Source organism: Lucilia sericata, unplaced genomic scaffold (assembly GCF_015586225.1).
Source record: "Lucilia sericata isolate MDLA Ls3-8-SP2 unplaced genomic scaffold, ASM1558622v1 Contig000190F_arrow, whole genome shotgun sequence".
Classification (NCBI taxonomy): Eukaryota; Metazoa; Arthropoda; class Insecta; order Diptera; family Calliphoridae; genus Lucilia; species Lucilia sericata.
In genome coordinates, this window is record NW_023994218.1 from 248785 (window position 1) to 269267 (window position 20483).

Sequence of the window (20483 nt, forward strand, 5' to 3'; positions counted from 1 at the left end):
TCTTCTCATTCGTACAACAACAAATCAATGCAATTAATACGTAGTTTCTGAAACAGAGAATTAAGAAAATGTTTCTCAACAAAAGTTTCCTAGTGTGGACAAAGTCTAATGAGTGTTTTTGAGTGTCACACAGTAACTAAAATAATAATTTATATACATATATCAAAATAGTTTTCATCAGACTATGATCAGAATAGTCAGCTCAATTTCTTATACTCTTTTAAACTTTTGTACGAACTTCGGAAGAATGTCGGACATTTTATCAGACATTTATCCGATATCAATCAGACTTTTGTACGAACTGTCGGACATTTTATCAGACATTTATCCGATATCAATCAGACTTTTGTACGAACTGTCGGACATTTTATCAGACATTTGTCCGATATTAATCAGACTTTCTTATATTCGATTATTCTGAAAAATGTCTACGGGAAATTTAGAAATTCGTTAAAAATTCTGATAATGTATAAGAATTATTTTAGAAAATTTCTGACATCAGACATGTCTGAACAAATTGTTTACTGGGTATTAACAAGTCAATTTTTGATTTTTTTATTACTTTAAAGTTAAGAAGTTTTAGGTTAGTGCAAGTCATTATTGTTATACTAATAACTGTAAATGACATTTTTCAGTCAAATTTTCCAGAATATTGCTAATTTTAGTTGAAAAAATATGAAAAAGTATTATAAATTTTAGTCCTTTCATCATTTAAAAGGATATTCATGGATGTCCTTGAAACATTAGAAAATTGTCCTTCAGTCTCCTATATTGAAGCTGTCCAAATTAATCTATTATAAATATATAACAAGTTAGAGCGCTAAATTCGGCTATGTCGAATTATAAGTACCCTCCATCAGCAAGCTACTTTTTATTTTTTTAACTATCTAATTTTTAGATAACTTGACAAAATTTTTGTTTCCGTAGTGAGGGTACTAACATTTATGCATATGTCGAACAAAATTTTAATTAGGTCCGGAAAAAGTTATATTAATAGGCCAGTTCAAAAACATTTTAATAGAGTGATTTATCTATGCACAGTGGATGTTTTAAATCGCTCTCACGAGAAAATAACATTGTGAAAATAAACTCTTAATTAAAATATAAAAAAGATAAGTAACAGCGAATGGACGCTAATAAAATACATACTTTTAATATTAAAAATACATTTAAATCAAATAAATTGTCGTTTTTGTTAATGCAATTATTAACAATAACAAATTGTAGCAAAACAAAAAGTATAAAAAACAAAAAAAAAAATAATAACAAAACTTTAAATAAAGTGTAGTGTTTGTGCTATTGTGCATGAGTTTCCCTAACTCTCCAACAAGTGAAAGGAGGCTCAGTAGCAATGGAGAAAATGCATACTTTGTTATGAGCTCTCCATACAACAACAACAATAACTATGATCCAAAAATCATAAAAACTATTTAAGTTTAAGAACAACAACAAACGAGAGATCTCCTCTCTCAAGTGCGCCAAAACAAGAAAATTGTATGGAAGACAACGCAAAAGAAAAAATAGGAAAACAAACAAATGATACAATGGTTGATGAAAATAGTAATGCTAATGTGAACAATATCACAAATAATATCAATAATAATATTAACACTATAAAAACCATTAATGATAAGGAAGGTCACTCAAGCCCAATGTTAAAGAATACTGGTGTCATACCAAAAAACAAGCCAAATACATTGAGCTCGCATAAAACGGAAAAGACGCAAACGGGAATGGACCGTTATGTCACTTATACAAAACGTAAGTCCAGCCCTAGGACTTCAAAATTGGAACCAAATCCAAAACAGGCGAAAACAAATTCGGTAAATCAAAATCGTTTTGCACTCCTTGACAAGCAAGAAAGTGAAAAAGGAACCATCCATGCCTTTAAGAGACCACCTCCCTTCTATTCGCTCGAACCTACCACAAATCTATTGGTTAATAAGTTGTCCCAACTTGTAGGCAAAGAAAATGTCCACGTAGTCTCTCTACGCACAGGAAACATTCAGGAAACAAAAATACAGACTTATTCAGAAAAGTCTTTTAGAACAATAGTTGATAGTTTTGATTCTGATAAAAGAAATTATTACACATATCAACTAAAAAGTGCATAGGGTTTGGCAGTAGTTATCAAAGGTGTAGACAGCTCTGTACCTACTGATGACATTAAAAAGGCGCTAGAGACTGAAGGTTATGAAGTGAAGTCCATTCACAATATATTTATAAAGGACAAAATTCCTTAACCAATGTTTAGAGTTGAAATTACTTTTAACTCTTCACAATTGAAGAAAAAGGGTGATACTCATCCAATATATAGTTTAAGATATCTTCTTAATCGCAAAATAACTGTAGAGGAACCCATTACGAGCAGAGGTCCTCCTCAATGCCTAAATTGCCAAGAGTTCGGTCACACCAGAACTTTCTGCAAATTACCATCTGTTTGTGTGAGATGCGGAGACATTCATAAAAGCCAAGATTGTCCCCACCCAAAAACAGATAACAATAAAAGAAAATGCAGTAACTGCTAACTATCGCGGATGTCCAGTATATATACACATGCAACAATCAAATAAGGCCAGAAGACCTTTATATGCTCAATATAGAAGTATCACAAATAAAAGCAATCAGAATAAATCGTATGACCATACGACAAAAGAGGGTTCCGTTACCCAAATGAATGCAAAACAAACTTCTAGTGCCCAATATAGAAGTCGTACAAATAAAAATAATGAAAATTTGCAAACAAAGAATAAAAATAATACCACGTTATTTTCATATGCACATGCTTAAAAAGAGGGTGTACCCGCACTCGAAACAAATTCTCAAAGCTCTATTGAGAATCTAATTCAAACCATGAACAGTTTCATGGCAAATATGCAAAATATGTTTCAACAATTAATGCAGAATCAAGCATGCTCATGCAGATACTGCTAAATAAAAAATGAATTCCCCAAGAATTTGTTTTTGGAATGCTAACGGCGTTAGCCAACACAAGAATGAAGTAGAACAATTCCTGCTACTTCAGGAAATTGACGTACTACTCATCTCTGAAACACACTTTACCCTAAAGAATTGTTTCAGAATTAACGGATACTACACTTATGATACAAAACATCTTAGTTGCACAGCCTGTGGTGGAACATCCGTTTTAGTGAGAAAAAATATTAGACATTTCCCAATGCCAGAATACAAAAAGGACCATATCAAGGCCACCTCTATAAATATACCTGATAGCAGAGTTACAATATCTTCAATATATTATCCTTCTAGGTATAATGTTTATCGATAGCAGTTTCTCGATTACTTTAAAACTCTTGGCCCAAGATTCATAGCAGCTGGTGATTATAATGCCATATCTAGTGGCCAACCTACCTATTGGCCTACAGGCCTCTGATAAGATTCCCGATCTAATTGACTTTGCTGTATTCAAAAATATAAAACGAGAATTTATCTCAGTGATCCCTTTACTGGACCTCTCGTCAGACCACTCGCCTACAGTTTTAACGTTATTAGAAACCCCAAAGAAATTGGAAAACTATTGTTCTTGTTTCCCTAATAAGAAGACGAACTGGTTTAAGTATAAAATGTATGTTAGCTCACACTTGCCACAAAACATTTCATCGCAAAATGACCATGAAATACAATCCGCTGTCGATATATTTACGGATATCTTACAAGATGCTGTCAAAGTATCTACACCTCCAGTCACCTTGGGATACTACAAAAATTCGAAATGCCCTAGGAACATTGAGTCTCTAAATTAAGAAAAGAGATCAGTCAGACGTCAATGGCAACAATCGCGATCTCCAAACATTAAGGTTAAACTTAATCAGTGCAAAACAAGACTTCACATCGCCTTAAAAAATAATAAGGAATCTAATCTGAGAAATTATCTCAAAAACTTAGACCCTACTAAGAAAACAGAATATAGTCTCTGGAAAACTGTTAAACATATACAATATCCTATTGCATATGAGTCTCACATACGCCTCCAGAATAATCAATCGGCAAGAAATACGTCAGAAAAACTTGAAGCAAGTTAGAGTGCTAAATTCGGCTATGTCGAATTATAAGTACCCTCCACCAGCAAGTTACTTTTTTATTAACCCATTTAATCTTATTTTTAGATAACTTGACAAAATTTTTGTTTCCGTAGTGAGGGTACTAACATTTATGCATATGTCGAACAAAATTTTGATTAGGTCCGGAAAAAATTATATTAATAGGCCAGTTCAAAAACATTTTAATAGAGTGATTTATCTATGCACAGTGGATAGACGTGTTTTAAATCGCTCTCACGAGAAAATAACATTGTGAACATAAATTCTTAATTAAAATATAAAAAAAGATAAGTAACAGCGAATGGACGCTAATAAAATACATTCTTATATACATTTTTAATATTAAAAATACATTTAAATCAAATAAACTGTCGTTTTTGTTAATGCAATTATTAACAATAACAAATTGTAGCAAAACAAAAAGTATAAAAAACAAACAAAAAAATAATAACAACAAAACCTTAAATAAAGTGTAGTGTTTGTACTATTGTGCATGAGTTTCTCTAACTCTCCAACAAGTGAAAGGAGGCTCAGTAGCAATGGAAAAAATGCATACTTTGTTATGATCCAAAAAATCATAACAACTATTTAGGTTTAAGAACAACAACAAACGAGAGATCTCCTCTCTCAAGGGCGCCAAAACAAGAAAATTGTGTGGAAGACAACGCAAAAGAAAAAATAGAAAAACAAACAACTGATACAATGGTTGATGAAAATAGCAATGCTAATGTGAACAATATCACAAATAGTATCAATAATAATATTAACGCTATAAAAACCATTAATCACTCAAGCCCAATGTCAAAGAATACTGGTGCCATACGGAAAATATCCAAACGGGAATGGACCGTTATGTCGTTCGTTAGTCCAGCCCTAGGACTTCAAAATTGGAACCAAATCCAAAACAGGCGAAAACAAATTCGGTAAATCAAAACCTTTTTGCACTCCTTGACAACCAAGAAAGTGAAAAAGTACCATCCATGCCTTTAAAAGACCACACCCCACCTCCCCTCTATTTGCTCGAACCTACCACAAATCTATTGGTTAATAAGTTGTCCCAACTTGTAGGCAAAGAAAATGTCCACGTGGTCTCTCTAGGCAAAGGAAACATTCACGAAACAAAAATACAGACTTATTCAGAAAAGTCTTTTAGAAAAATAGTTGATAGTTTTGATTCTGAGAAAAGAAATTATTACACATACTTCTAATACTTCTAGTGCTCAATATAGATGTATCACAAATAAAAGCAATCAGAATAAATCGTATGCCCATACGACAAAAGAGGGTTCCGTTACCCAAATGAATGCAAAACAAACTTCTAGTGCCCAATATAGAAGTCTTACATATAAAAATAATGAAAATGTGCAAACAAAGAATGAAAATAATACCACGTTATTTTCATATGCACATGCTTTAAAAAAGGGTGTACCTGCACTCGAAACAAATTCTCAAAGCTCTATTGAGAATCTAATTCAAACCATGAACAGTTTCATGGCAAATATGCAAAATATGTTTCAACAATTAATGCAGTATCAAAACATGCTCATGAAGATCCTGCTAAATAAAAAATTAATTTGTTTTTGGAATGCTAACGGCGTTAGCCAACACAAGAATGAAGTAGAACAATTCCTGCTACTTCAGGAAATTGACGTACTACTCATCTCTGAAACACACTTTACCCAAAAGAATTGTTTCAGAATTAACGAATACTACACTTACGATACAAAACATCCAAGTGGCAGAGCCTGTGGTGGAACAGCCATTTTAGTGAGAAAAAATATTAGACATTTTCCAATGCCAGAATACAAAAAGGACCATATCCAGACCACCTCTATAAATATACCTGATAACAGAGTTACAATATCTTCAATATATTATCCTCCTAGGTATAATGTTAATCGAGAGCAGTTTCTCGATTACTTTAAAACTCTTGGGCAAGATTCATAGCAGCTAGTGATTATAATGCAAAACATATATTTTGGGGCTCTCGCCTCATTACTCCCAGAGGCAGACAATTGTTAGAAGCAATATCGCATAACAGACTAGATGCCATATCTAGTGGCCAACATACCTATTGGCCTACTGGACTCGATAAGATTCCCGATCTAATTGACTTTGCTCTCAATGTGTGATAGTTTCATTACATATTGCGTTTAGACGGTCCCATCCGTTCTCTTCTACAATAAATTTTGACAGATCATATTACTTGTGTGCTCGTGTGAAGGGTGCTTAAGCAGTTTGTGAACATTCGCAGGTAGTAATGTGATAATTTTGTGTATTTGCCCATCGAGCCAGACTTTATCGAAAGCTTGAGAAATATCTATGAATAATGCTGAGCAATATTGCTTGCTCTCGAAGGCCTTCCGAATAGGAGTAGTTATTCGATATACCTTTTCGATAGTGATGTGCTTTCTTGTGAAACCAAACTGATGGTCAGGAATAATGCAATTATCGTTAAGGTGTACTATAAGGCTTTCAAGCTATATCTTTTCAAAGAGTTTTGAGAATATAGACAACAGGCTAATGGGACGGTATGATGTAGCTTGAGTGACATCTATTCCCGGTTTTGGTATCATAGCAATTTCGGACTCTTTCCATGGGGTAAGGAAATATTCAATACTTAGCATCGAGTTAAAGATGAACAAAATATTTCTCAGTGCTGCATTGGGCAGGTTACTTATCATCGTGGTAGTAATTTTATCTATACCAGGTGATTTTCCTGCCTTTAGACCTTTGATTGTCGTCTTCACGGTAGAGAACCGGAATTTTATTGGGCGTGGAACCACATTATTTATAATGCTAGCACTAATAGAAGAATCTGTATCATTTTCAGTAGACACATTCTCCAAGTGATTGGCGAATGTTTCAAGTTTTTCTGACGCATTTTTTGCCGATTGACCATTCTGGAGGCGTATGGGTGACTCATATGCAATAGGGCATTGCATATTTTTAACAGTTTTCCAGAGACTATATTCTGTTTTCTTAGTAGGGTCTAAGTTTTTGAGATAATTTCTCAGATTAGATTCCCTTTTATTTTTTAAGGCAATGTGAAGTCTTCTTTGGCACTGATTAAGTTTAACCTTTATGTTTGGAGATCGCGATTGTTGCCATTGACGTCTGAGTGTTATCTTTTCTTTAATTAGAGACTCAATGTTCCTAGGACATTTCGAATTTTTGTAGTATCCCAAGGTGACTGGGGGTGTAGACACTTTGACAGCATTTTGTAAGATATCCGTAAATATATCGACAGCGTATTGCATTTCATGGTCATTTTTCAATGAAATGTTTTGTGGCAAGTGTGAGCTAACATACATTTTATACTTTAACCAGTTCGTCTTCTTATTAGGGAAACAAGAACAATAGTTTTCCAATTTATTTGGGGTTTCTAATAACGTTAAAACTGTAGGCGAGTGGTCTGACGAGAGGTCCAGTGAAGGGATCACTGAAATAAATTCTTGTTTTATATTTTTGATTACAGATGGAATTTGACAGTCGTATGGCTCTCTTCATTTTTTGAAATGATTAAAAAAACAAGCAAGTCGCATTAGATCAGGGATGTATTTTAATGTAAACACATACAAAAAAAGTGAAAGAGCCGTTTCCATCTTACTTTGTTACTGTTTTACACCAATCGTGTAAACACGAAAAATATAAATCATACGGATAGAATTTCATTTTACTTTTTCATTAGACTTGTGTGATCGTCTGAAGGGCCCTTTTAAAAATTACATATATGAAAGATCTTGTCAAATCAGATCAAAATATGTGATCTCTTCACGTCGAAAAATATCTGCTGGAGTACCCCAGGGGAGTATTCTAAGTCCGTGCCAACGAGCGCACTGACTTACACATCTACATTTGCGGATGATACCGATTTTGTAAGCATACATGATAACCCTTCAATAGCTTCTGAAAAACTCCAGTTTTACATCGGCGAATTGGAAAAGTGGCTGGACAAATGGAAAATAATGGTCAACGCAACAAAATGTACTCACGTTACATTTACTTTAAGACGAGAAAATTGTCCTCCCGCACAGATAAACAACATAAAAATTCCTGAACAAAGCCATGTGAGATATCTTGGTATCCACGTTGATCGCCGCTTAACATGGACTCACCACATGGAAGCCAAGGTTACACAAATAAAATTAAAGTCAGCCCAAATGTACTGGCTAATTGGACCACGGTCAGCTCTAGAATTGGAGTACGAAGTGCTTTTGTACAAAACAGTTATAAAACCGATATGGCTATACGGCATTCAACTGTGGGGAACAGCCTCCTCATCTAATGTTGAAAAATTACAAAGAAAGCAGTCAGCACTGTTAAGGTCAATAACAGGTGCCCCGTGGTACATTCGCAATAGTAATATTCATAGGGATCTCAATGTCCCCATAATACGCGAGGAGATCAAATTCTCTTGTTTAACCTACTTGTCGAAACTAATGGATCACCCGAATCCCCTTGCCAGGGAGTTGTTGTCATATGACTGAGAAGAACGGAAACATTGGATTTTGCCCGATAATCAAGTTGAAATTGCATTGGCAATAACAACGTTAGTTATAATTTAGGTTAAGATTTTAATACTTATTGTAAATTTCTACATAAGAAGTAAACCTTATATGGGAGCTAAGGCAACTTATGGACCGATCCGGGAAAAATCCGTATTTATATATACAAAATACTCATTTATATCGAATTTTATCCCGATAACTTTGATTGTCAATGTGCATTTTAGTAATTTTCGAAAATGGTCCTTATATAGGAGTTGTAACCAATTATGGACCGATCAGAAAAAAATATAATGATTTATGTGCAAAAAAAAAAAAAAATAAATCGAATTTTACTAAAAATTTTTGGGAAGTGGACTTTTTATAGGACCTATGACCATTTACGGACCTATCCGGAAACATTTCGTAGGGTGATTCATATGTACACAAAACATAATTGTGTTACATTTTATTAAGATAGCTTTATTCGATAATGAAATATGTGCGTTTAAGTAATTTTCGGAAGTGGGCCTTATATGGGAGCTATGACCAATAATGGACCGATCGGAAAAAAATTTCGTAGAATGATTTGTATGTACACAAAACATATTCAACTCGAATTTTATCACAATAGATTTATTTATCAATGAAATATGTGTGTTTAGGCAATTTTCGGAAGTGGACCCTATATGGGAGCTATGTCCAATTGTGAACCGATACAAATCTACGTTGGTAATATGATTTCTGTTCATATTATATTTGCATTTGATCCCTGAAAAAAATACTGTGTGACAAAATTCATCAAATATCTTTGGTAGTTTCTGAGAAAACTAAGAATTGGAAAAAAATTCATTTTTTCGAGGTAGTCTGACAATTTTTTTTCAGTAACAAACTGTTTAGGATAATAACAAATATTTCTGGTGAATTTGGTTGATTTCCTTTACATAGTTTTAACGTGAGCGTGCTTTACACAGACAGACTTTTTGATATTATGAGGGCGGCTTAGAACTTAGAAAGTCAATTTTGCTAATGTAAGCTGTATACACTTGTTGAATGACTATAGTTCATATTTAATTGTTGTGCCATTTATAAGTAAAGAATTACGTGGTCGCAATGTTTTGAAACCAAATTTATACAATTTTACAAAATATGCAGTTTTTTGGATAGAATATTTGCTCTTCGGCTATGTAAAATGTATAAATGAGAAAAAGTAGACATTGTAATTACACGTCGTTTGATGTATGTATATCTCCAAAATGTGCTCTAGAACGTATCACTGCGGGAGAAGCTTAAATATTAGAAAACAAACTTGAAAGTTTCGAAAAAAGGGCTTTTTCGCGAGGCACACTTACAGCGTAACTTCAATATACCCAAAATGTCGCGTGATCGAAATACTTTTAAATTTTACATGTTGAAATCATAAAGCCGCGATAAAATATTAGCATGCAAAGATCTTAGAACGAATACAAAAAAATTGCGAATTTTTCATTTTTTACTTTAGCGAATTTTCGCATTATAAACTAATTTTAAATTCTTAATTTTGTCAGTAACAAATCTTTATATAGAATGAATTGGTTTGCATCAAAAAAATTTAATCAAGGCCTTTCGTGGACTGAATACGCGGGGTTTCTTTCACAACATAAATCGATGAAGCACACCTAAGCCGCTAATTTAAATTGGGGACTTTATACATCAACCGGTAGCTGACAATGATGCTTATATAAAAATCAATAAGCCGTTTGAAAAAATGCACGTTTTAGCATTAAAAAAGTATAAAAAAGGTTATTGATGTAAATATATAATTTCAAAATTTCTCTTTAGAGGAAAATGCGGTGTTTCTTGAGTTACAAGATAATTCGACGAAGTACACCTAAACCGCTAATTAAATTTTTTATTTTTTTTTTTTTAATTTAGCAATTATGTAAAAATATTTCTGAATGCAAAAATTACATTAAATGTCTATGAATTACACTAGTTGCTCATGATATAAAACCTATATGGGTTTTTGGAAGGAAATGTTTGATATTTCGAGTTTTAGTTTTTTTATATAAACAATTTTATTTGTCTTCCTCAAAACACTAAAAATGGTTTTCATGTCACAAAAATATTTAAAATTCCGTTGAAATAATCTTAAATTTCGGTGAATAGATGTCAGGTTTATAACTCATACTTCCAAGATTTTTTCGAAAAAATATAAATGAGATTGTATGAAATGAATTATGAGGGATATAATAATAAAGCATTTATGTTGAATTGTTCCTTCTGAGAAAGGCTTTATATATTTGTATATGTATGGGGGCTAGGTAAAATAAAGGACGGACTTCAACCAATTTTTATAGGTTTTGTTATTGGACCAAAAAAGCATACGTGCCAAACATAATCAAATTGTTTGGAAAATTTCAACCTGTCAGACTTACATGGCTTAACCGATTCAGAAAATGATTCTTAGCCGATAAGTATACTCAAACGTAGAATAGTGGTGTAGGGTAAACAAATTAAGTTCCGTGTCATTAACATAAAACAACAGAAATGCTAAAAATTATTTAATTTTTTTTAAATTTAGCAATTATGTAAAAATATTTCTGAATGCAAAAATTACATTAAAACTCTATGAATTACACTAGTTGCTCATGATATAAAACCTATATGGGTTTTTGGAAGGAAAAGTTTGATATTTCGAGTTTTATTTTTTTATATAAACAATTTTATTTATCTTCCTCAAAACACTAAAAATGGTTTTCATGTTACAAAAATATTTAAAATTCCGTTGAAATAATCTTAAATTTCGGTGAATAGATGTCAGGTTTATAACTCATACTTCCAAGATTTTTTCGAAAAAAATGTAAATGAGAATGTATGAAATGAATTATGAGGGATATATTCAAATCCGTAAGTTTGTAATTCTGGACTAAATTGTGAATAATATTTTCAAAATTTATGTATTTTTTAATTTAACTAAAAATTTTGTAAAAATAAAAAGAATAGAAAGTAGAAAGTCCAAATTTTATATTATTTATTTTTTCAATGCTCATTTTCAATAAATTAACAAGAACCCCTGAAGGATGATGAAACCTCTCTTTTTCAAAATTTTGGCGTATAGGAAAAAAATAAAATTTGTTATTTAATCATCATACATAGTTTTTTCCAAAATTGTGTGTTTCATTCCATGAACAAACAAAAAGTATTAGTTTGTAAAATAGCGTTATTTACATATACTTATATTTGAAAATACTGAACGTATTTGTAAAAATATATGAAACCTCTTGAATTATTTCTATCACCTCAAATTATTTCCATTAACAAAGCATTGGGTTCCAGAAAAATATTTTAGAGTACAACATTTTAAAGTATTCACTTGTATTGGCGAAAATGCCAAATGCTAAATTAAAATTTTACAGCTAAATCAAAATAAAAAAATCTAAATCTAGCTGCAAAAATGCTAAAATGGTCACACTGGTTGTGACTTGAATTTTGTTTCTGAAATTTTGCACAGAGGCAGCTATTAATTATATCTATCTAATCATATTTAAAGAAAAGATACAACTTAAAAGTGTTGTAAAATGTTTATCGTCCCCTGTAATAGTTGTCTTCCAAATGATTTATACATACGTGCTTATTCGGCACCGTGTTAATATGTCAGGACAAAAAATTATAGAAATGGTATCTTAAAATGACCTAAATTTTCATTTTCGGTGGAAACATCATCAACTTCCATTTTTGGGCCACCCTAATGTATGTACATATTTTGATTATTTATAGAATATTTTATACATGTTCTGCCTTTTTCGTTATTTCAGGTATGAAACAATCATCTATTTTTAGTACAAGAAAAATGTAGAAAGCTAAAATTTTTCGTAATATATTTAGTACAATACTGATGTTAAAGAATTGTGGTGAAACAAATAAAACAAAATTAGAAAACTTATTTGTTCCTTATATTACTACATCAATACAAAATTAATCCTACTAAGTAAAGTATATATACTAGGTGTACATTATGCTTAATTCGTTTAAACCCGTAATCAATGTTATTTAAAATAATACACATTTTTATTTCATTGCATTCATTTAAAATTTATTTAATTTTTTGTAATTATTTACTTTTTTCATAAAATGAAACTTAAAGAAGTGAAGTGTCCGATGTACTTATATAGTTCTAAATAAAGTGAAAATTAACCCTGTCCCTAATTTTAAATCGATATTTACTAACATACATATGTACGTATGTACTTTTTTTACATTTGATTTAAACTTAATAATACATACCTATTTAAAAAAAACTAGCCCAAAAATTTAATTTCGAAAAAAAATAATAAGGTGTTTATGTTCGATTGGTTATAAAATTAAAGATAACATCTGAGAACTGGAACACGCTTTTATGTTGTCTTTTTTTAAATGTTTATATGTATTTATTTAAAAATTTTTAAGTTCAAAATTGGAAAACGGTTCTAATTAACCTTAATATATTGCTGTTAAACTATCTACTACTATGTTTTAACAAAATTGAATTTCATTTATTTTACAAACTAAAAAAACTTCAAACATTTAAGAAAATATGCACCATCTAAACTCGGATATCTTCAAATATATATTAATTTACTTATAATAATTATAAAATAATTATTTTATATAACGTAATTTATTGTTTATAATAAAATTTAAGGTTGTTAGTCACATCTATTTAGTATGTACTTTAATGGTACCCAAAAAGTACCGATTTTGTTTGGATGGAGCTTATTTTTTATTAGTGACTAACTGCTGTATTTATAAAAACTTAATTTAGGTTTATTAAACAATTTTAAGCAAAATTCAGGAAAATCGTATATCGAGCCTTCTTCAAGCCAACAATAAGATGATTTTTAAAAAATTTTCAGTACTTCTATGGAGTTAATTCTACTTCCTTTTCGCTTCTTTAGAAGTTCTTTTTTTGCTGGGTATTCCAAAAAAAAAGAAAAAAAAAAAAAAAATACAAGGAAAATAAGTAAAAATAAGAAAATGTGCAATAGTGATGTTTATTTTTGCGCAAAATATCCGTTATTCGGATACTTTTAATAATAATTAGAAATTATATGTTATATTTATATATTTGAACTAAATAAACATTTATTAGAGCCATATATACACACCTCGAAATATTATAAAGTACAAGAAAATTAGGAGCATGGCTTTACAACTAATTTATTTTTATACCCTTCACATTCGTGAGAAGGGTATAAATAAGTTTGTCATTCCGTTTGTAATTTCCAAAATATAATTTTCCGACCCTATAAAGTATATATGTATATTCTGAATCCTTATAGATAGCGGAGTCGATTAAGCCGTGTCCGTCTGTCTGTCTGTCTGTCTGTCTGTCTGTCTGTCCGTCTGTCTGTCTGTTGAAATCAGTTTTCTGAAGACCCCAGATATCTTTGGGATCCAAATCTTCAATAATTCTATCAGACATGTTTTCGAGAAGTTTCCTATTTAAAATTAGCAAAATCCGTCCATAAACAACGGAGATATAAGCAAAAATCCGAGACAACCTCTGAAAATTTCATAAAAAATAAGCAACAACAACACTGCTTATTCATTGCATTGTGTATTTTGTTTTTGTTTTTTTGATTATTTCGTTTTGTATGTTTGAATGGCTGTGTGTTTCATTGCCATGTGTATGTTGTTTCTTGGTGTATTCAGTTTCGTACGTTTGGATGGCTGTGTGTTTCAATGTCTTGTGTATATTGTTTTTGTTTCTTAGTGTATTCGTATATTTGGATGTCTGTTGGTTTCATTGCGTTGTGTATTTTGTTTTTGTTTTTTTGTGTACTTCGTTTCGTATGTTTGGATGTCTGTTGGTTTTACTGCCTTCTGTATTTAGTGTGTTTATTTCGTTTAGCGTTGTTGTTGTTTATTTTGTTTTGCTATTACTATAATAATGATATTGTCGTGAAAATGAAATAAATTTAAATTTTATAAAATTGATATTTTTTAAATACACTATGGTGAAGGGTATATAAGATTCGGCACAGCCGAATATAGCACTCTTACTTGTTCATATTCTTGTAACTAAATGAGGAGATGAATTTATTTTATAAACAAGTGAGAGTGTTATATTCGCCTGTGCCGAATCTCATATACCCACCAACAAACCGTATGCCTTAAAAGGAATGCTACCCTATAAACTTCAGGGTGACCAACTTTGGTTCATACAAAACATCTTTACATCGAATATCACTTCCCGACACTTTCCGCATGAAATTCGGTAGGAAGATTTACGTTCCTATAAATGTTTCTTATATAAAATTTCATAACTGTTCACGTATTTTTAAGTCAGCAAAGATCGTTAAAGTAATTTTCTTATGGACCGATCCTCAATACATTTGGTAGAGAGGTTTTAACTCGTATAAAAAATATGTGTGTCGAACTTCATCGCTTTTCTGTATTCTGTATTTTTAAGCCAGTAATGATCGTTTAATTAATTTTTTGAAGGGCTCCTTCGATGGGGAGTAGGGTCAATTATGGACCGATCCACATAAAGTTTGATAGAGAGATTTTGGCTTCATTGAAACTTATGTGTGTCGAATTTCATCACTATACTTTATTTTTAAGCCAGTAATGAGCGTTAAAGTCATATTCTGAAAGGGACCTTATATGGGGGGTAGGGTTAATTATGGACCGATCAACATAAAATTTGGTAGAGAAGTTTTTGATCTTAAGAGACTTACTTATGTCAAATTTCATTGTTATACTAGTATTTTTAAGTCAGTAATGAGCGTTTAACCAATTTTCTGAAGGGGGCCTTATATGGGGACTTGGGTCAATTATGGACCGATCCTCATAAAATTTGGTAGGGAGATTTTGGATCACATGAACAACTGTTTTTAGCGAAAATATCGCCATAAACCTCCTTAAACTGTTAAAAAGAAGCTATTTACATGCATATTAAGATCGCTGTCAATTTATACCCTATAATTATTTATGAACTTTTTAAATTATTTGTTGTTACATCGAATATTTTTATTCAAATAACTTGTACACATAATTTATGAAATAGTACATGTTGTACGTTATAAGTTGTGTATATTCTAGGGTGATCGACTCGATTTTTCAACCGGTTTTAAAACCGGTTTTTTCTGCTTTACCAGTGTCGGTTTTTTCTTAATGTTGATTTTTCGAATATCGAATAACCCGGTTTTTTCACTTTTTAAAAACCGGTTTCGAGTACTTTTATTTCCTTTGTATTCAAAGATTATTTAAATGAAATTTTTAAGTAAATAATAATACAGCTAAATTTTAAAAATATTTGAGTCGAGGAACTAGCGTATATTTTTCTAAAGCTCCTTTGGTTAAACTTTTTTGATTTTCCTAATTAATTAAAAAAATTTATTTGTAAAATTGATAACTGTTTGATAAAATTTTATCAATCTTAAGATTATATTCCAATTACAATAATTAATTTACGGCTGAAATTTTATGGAAGTGTTGGAATGCCTATGCAAATTTCATAAACAGGGCTTTTAAAATAAGCTAGGATTACATAGTACCTTATGTTTAACAGAAGTGTCCCACTTTTTTCCTAATTTTTATACCCACCATCAAAAAAGGTGGGGGGTATATTGATTTTGTCATTCCGTTTGTAACACATCGAAATATTGGTCATAGACCCATAAAAGTATATATATTCCGGGTCCTTATTAAATTCTAAGACGATCTAGCCATGTCCGTCCGTCTGTCTGTTGAAATCACGATAGGGACCACACGAGAGGAGCTAGACAGTTGAAATTTTGCATAAATATTCTCTATTGTTAAGGTTTGTTTGATATTGAAAATGGGCAATATCGGTCCACTTTTTCGGATAGCCCCCATACAAGTGGACCTCCAAAAAACAGCTTTAACGGGCATAACTGTTTTATAAGTAGGAGTATAGCGATGAAATTCGACATAAAGAAGTTTAATGTGAGCCAAAATCTTTCTACAAAATTTTTTGAGGATCGGCCTATAAATGACCCTACCTCCCATATAAGGTCCCCTTATGAAAATTACTTTAACACTCATTACTGGTCCCAAAATGCAAGTATAGCAATGAAATTCGGTATATGTATGTTTCTTACGAACCAAAATCTCTCTACCAATTTTTTTTAGGATCGGCCCATAAATGACCCTACCCCCTATATAAGGTCCCCTTTAGAAAATGACTTTAACACTCATTACTAGCCTAAAAATTCGAGTATAGCGATGAAATTCGGTATAAGTATGTTTCTTACGAACCAAAACCTTTTAACCAATTTTGTTTAGGATCGGCCCATAAATGACCCTACCCCCCATATAAGGTCCCCTCCTGAAAATGACTTAAGCACTCATTACTGGCCCTAAAATGCAAGTATAGCGATGAAATTCGACATAAATAAGTTTCATGTGAGCCAAAATTTTTCTACCAAATTTTTTCAGGATCGGTCCATAATTGACCCTACCCCCTATATAAGGTCCCCTTTAGAAAATTACTTTAACACTCATTACTGGTCCAAAAATGCGAGTATAGCGATGAAATTCGGTATAAGTAAGTTTCTTACGAATAAATAAATGATGCTATCCCCCATATAAGGTCCCCTTCTGAAAATGACTTTAGCGATCATTACTGGCTAAAAAATATGAATATAGCAATAAAATTTTACACAATTAAGTTCCTCGCGAGCCAAAATCTTTTTAATAACTTTTATGTGGATAGGTCCATAATTGGCCCTACTCTCCCTATTGGGTCCACTTCAGGAAATAGCTTAAACGCTCATTACTGTCTTAAAAATACGAGTAAAGCGATGAAATGCTACACACGTAAGTTTCTTACGAGCCAAAACCTCTGTACCAATTTTTTTGGATCGGCCCATAAATGACCCTTCCCCCATATAAGGTCCCCCTCTGCAAATAACTACAATGCTCATTACTGGCTTAAAAATATGAATGTGACGAAAATTGACGCACATAAGTTTAATGCGTGCCAAAATCTCTCCACCAAATTTAGGGAGGATCGGTCCATAATTTAATTTTCAGAAAATTACTTAAACGATCATTACTGGCTTAAAAATATAAGTTATGAAATACGGTTATGAAATTCGTCCGAATTTCATGCGGAATGTGTTGGTAATATACAAAAGGTTCCCTTCAGGAAAGAGTTTTGGTTAATAACTACGAGTGTTCCTTATTTAAAATACGAGTATAGCGCTGAAATTTTGCATAAACAAGTCCTATACATAATCTATGTACAAAATTTTATGAGTATCGGTTCATAATTGACGCTCACGGTTTAAGAATTGAAATAAAATATTTGTTTTTTTTTAAATTAATATTTTGGTAGTTCAAAAGAGCTCTGGCCATAATTGACTTAAGCCATATTCCAAATATCACCCTGATGTTTATAGGGGAGCATTCCTTTTACGGCATACGGTTTGATGGTGGGTATATGAGATTCGGCACAGCCGAATATAACACTCTTACTTGTTTTATATTAATGAAATAATGTAAATCAGATGACTAGATCTATAGTTATAATCTTTTAAACTGTTAAAATCATTTCGGGCCATGTTTTATTAATCAAATTTAAACATAAACATTAAGTTTTTCAAATTAAAATATATTTTTTTATTTATAATGAAAAACCGGTTAACCGGTTTTTTCTGAATTTGAAAAAAATCAACCGGTTTTTCTTAAATGTCAACTATTCGAACTATTCGAAAACCGGTTTTTGGAAAATGTCGAATAATCGATCACCCTAGTATATTCATTTTTCTTAAAAGTTCGTTTTTATTGTCAAAAATCCATTATAAAAAAATATGAAATTAAGAAAACCGAATCAACGAATATTTTCTCCTAATTGTACGCAACACTAACACATAAAATGACAGCCAAATTGTACAGTGCTGCCAAGTTAAACATTATCTGTTTATGAATATCACAATTTTATTAATGGTTTTTAAGGCTAAAGCGTTCTTTAACTATTGTGTGCATTAAAAGCAAAATAAGATTTTTTATAAATACAAGCGTAAATCTTTGGCTGTAAAGATGATTTAAAATAACACCTTTTCATAACCCCAAAGTGCATTGTATATGAGAATAGAAAATTTAAATATAAAAAATCAAGTGTGCTGTATTTTAATCAACAAAAAATATTTATTTATTGAAAAATATTCTTTGGAGCATTTGTACCTACAAAAGTTTTGATGAATTTTAAGCAAAATTTATGACAGTCATTTGCACTAATGAGTAACCATATAGTTGACCCTAATTTATTATATGAAGTCCAAGGCGAATAGATTACAAAGTGAAGTCGCAAGGCGAATTCAGATAAGGTGGTGGCAGTTCGGCAAGAAAATTTTTTATATAATTTGTTTGTTTTTACCCACTGATGTCAAAAACAAGAATTGCGGCGAATTCATTTAATGAAAATATTTTGTGAAATTTTTATATTTTATAAAAAATACACATAAAAATACTTAAATTTGTGAAGATAATATACCCTGAGTGGAATAATGTTTGTTCCAAATAAAAAATTCTACTCCGGCAGATTAATTTTACAAAACTAACGTTTTTGCCCAAAATTATGTAAAATTAATATTTTTGCGAAAAGTAAACATAAAAATGTGAAAATTTATGGAAAAAGTATACATATACCGAATGAAAGAATCTTTGTTGTGAATGGAAAATTCTACTCCGGTGGAGTAATTTTTAAGATTTACACGTTGTAGTCAGCTGCCGCCGGACAGATAAATACCTCATATCGGTTTTGTTGTAAAATGCGTTCCGGAACAGAATTTTATTAGTTGATCACATTATATACAGTGTAAATATAAAACAATTTATTAATTTTTCTTCTAGATCTCAAAATTTGACCATAATGTAGAAGACAGCTGCCTCCGGTCGGGTAAATACTTCATGTGGGTTTTTTATATAAAGTGTTCCTTATCTTAATTAGCGGAATTTTGATAACTATTTTGATACAAAAACATATTTTATAAATAATTCTTGGTTAAAAAGAATTACTATTTAGTCCCATGAATAAATTTGATATAACTATCCATTTTCATATTGAACTTCAAAAAATATGTGTTGAGAATATATAAACGGTGTTTACTGTACATGCAAAGTCAAAAAAGTTGTTTCTGGTGTTGATAGTGTATTGCAAAGTGTTTTATAATGAAATAAACATTAAGGAATAATTAAAAAACAAGGCCAATACACTTTTAATTAGAATCTAAGCAAATATTTTATGAAATAAGGATGTTTTCCTTTTAATCTTCATTTTTTGCAATTCTTCCTCACATACAATTTCTTCAATGTTTACATTTTTTGCTGTTTTTTTTCAAACGAGCGATGAAAACAGTCATACAGCTCATCTCACACACAAATCGATTTTTAATACATTTTTATTTTTTCTTTTGCTCTAAAATTTTACCTAATGGCGGAATTCAAAAAATGGTAAAAAAATTTAAACAAAACCATACGGTTCGAATTTACTTTTTTCACAGCTGTCAATGGTTTCTTATCTGGTTATCTGTGATTTACACCCTCAAAATGATTGTATTTTTGTGTATTTTTATTCAAATGTTCAAAAATGTTTTAACAAAAAAAAAAATAGAATTTGTTTTTAAATAAATCAAATTTGTACATTTTGCTTTGTTTTATGGATAAAATCATTGTTCAATTCATTCTAATCAATTGGAGTGTTTATTCGATCGACTCAAAAATGATTTTTTTGATTAGAAATAATACTCAAAAAGGTAACAATCAATGTGTGTGATTTATTGCTCAAATATTAATTAAAAACTTTGGGAGCTTTTTGAAACCATAGAGGAATGAAATTCGTTGGACATCTTTAGTAATCCCATTCACGATAACGCCCTTTCTGTCTGCTGCAACATTTTTTAAACATCTGGACTCTTAAATTGCAAAAATAACTATATTGCATAAA

At 31.1% G+C, this 20483-nt stretch overlaps 1 protein-coding gene across 4 annotated transcripts in view; it reads left to right on the plus strand.

Annotated features, from left to right (window-relative positions):
* Window positions 1–12356: 12356 nt before the first annotated feature.
* The window catches only part of LOC119601789, a 137285-nt gene continuing 129158 nt past the window's right edge, over window positions 12357–20483 (plus strand). Inside the window, exon 1 of one of the 4 annotated variants that reach the window (XM_037952928.1) lies at window positions 12357–12518. The gene's annotated coding sequence lies outside the window, so the exon portion shown is untranslated. Of the gene's footprint in view, window positions 12767–20483 lie in introns of all 4 variants that reach the window. The other 3 variants (XM_037952929.1, XM_037952931.1, XM_037952930.1) reach the window with 3 other exon arrangements.